Source organism: Hesperophylax consimilis, chromosome 30 (assembly GCF_061612785.1).
Source record: "Hesperophylax consimilis isolate HC1 chromosome 30, BYU_Hcon_1.0, whole genome shotgun sequence".
Taxonomy (NCBI): domain Eukaryota; kingdom Metazoa; phylum Arthropoda; class Insecta; order Trichoptera; family Limnephilidae; genus Hesperophylax; species Hesperophylax consimilis.
This window is the reverse complement of record NC_142865.1, coordinates 12,527,675-12,529,671: the sequence shown is the minus strand read 5'-3', so window position 1 is coordinate 12,529,671 and position 1,997 is coordinate 12,527,675.

The following is a 1,997-nucleotide window of genomic DNA, read 5'->3' as shown; positions in this document are numbered from 1 at the left end:
TAGGTTAGGTTAGGTTACAAATATTTTTTATTTATTTTTTGGAATAACTTTATTGAGTAAAACCTCAAATTGTAATATTTAATTATTGAAGACAATATCAGCGATTTCTAAACGAAAATCTGAAACAGAAAAATCAGAATAGGATACGGTCACATCTAGGACTCGAACCCAGGAAGGACCCTTGCCTTGCCGGGGCACCGCTCTACCACTGAGCCAATGGGACCCTATCCGCTTCGGTCACTTTATGAATAATGTGCAGTGAAAAAATGAAGACATTGTTGGTAGTTCTTATTCGAAATATGATACAATTAAAAGTGACCGAAGCGGATAGGGTCCCATTAGCTCAGTGGTAGAGCGGTGTCCCGGCAAGGCAAGGATCCTGGGTTCGAGTCCTAGATATGACCGTATCCTTTTCTGATTTTTCTACAAATAATTTGTTATCCTTTATGCTATGCATAAAAAACCTTGTCTTAGTTGGGTAAATGCGACGTATGTTATAATCCACACGTTCATAGGTGGCGTAATAATGGTGACCGTGTATCTCATTAAAATGACAGCTCAACACACCTACAAAAAGTGATAAAAAGTCTTTTAATGACTCTATATCACTTTTTAGAGTTGTTTTTAATTGTTATTTTGTTAATTGTTTACATAATAATACACTTTTACGCAATGTGAATATGAATAAATAGTTTTGTTCAGATAAAAACATAATTCTTTCAAGAAAGGAATTGAGTTATTGAGAATACGGTATTGCGTATGTACGGACGCAAACAAATAATTATCTTTATATTGTAAAGTATAACATTAAAAAAGCGTATTTCAATAAAATAATGTAACTAACCCCACCAATGAACACGTAGATTAAAACGAGCGTCGAGTTTAATCTTAATTATTAAAAATAATCATTTTTTTCTTTCTTTTAGTGGTTTCAGGATTATGGGATTATCCCAGTATCCCCTTTGGAAGAACTTAATATTTACCATGACTTCTCCTCCTCCATAGTCGACTTCTTTTCTTCTCCCATCATGCCATCCTCGTCGTCCGTATTCTTCTTCTTGCAACAGCAGCAGCAGATTCTGGAACAGAATCCGGGCTTCTTCCCACCTCCGGGGGCGTCGCTATGCTTGGTGCCGACACTGGCATGGCTCGTCTCGGACTTGCGCTTCTGGTTTGCGTTCTCATTCAGCAGTTGAACCTGGAAAAATAATTACATTAGTCCAAAAAACTTGAATCACAGTTCTACATACAGGGTTTTCCAATAAGAGGTGTTATTTTGAATAGCCCGCTATTTCGTTAGATGTTAATTTTAAAGCTGTCATTTTTTGACATTTGACGAGAAGAAACTACGTCATTAATAAAAATGGAACGATACACGCTTCAACAACGCATTGAAATTATTAAAATTCACTTGAGTGAATCAAATGCAAATCATCTTGAGTGATGAGGCCCATTTCCACCTCGGTGGCTTCGTCAACAAGCAAAATTGTCGCATCTGGGGCTTGAAAAACCTAAGAGTTATTGTTGAAAAGCCTCTCTATCCTCAACGTGTGACTGTTTGGTGCGGTTTATGGTCCGGCGGAGTCATTGGACCTTACTTTTTCGAAAATGAGGCTGGAGCAACAGTTATGGTGAATGGATTGCGCTATCGAGAGATGATTAATGATTTTTATGGTCGGAATTGGATGGTATTAATTTGGAGAACGTTTACTTTCAACAAGACTTCGCTTCGTGCCACACAAGCAACGAAACCATTGATCTTTTATGATTGAATATCAAAATAACACCTCTTATTGGAAAACCCTGTAGTTTACAAAAATAAAAGCCAACAAGCACAAATGGTATTTTTTGTTCTTCTTTATAATAATACTAGCTGACGTGTACCGGCGTTGCTGGGGGTTATTCCTTAGGAGATGGGTATGTTTTTTTAAGATATACATGTTCGTAGTACATTATTTTGATATATCTCATAAGGTTTACTTTCTATTAATGTAATA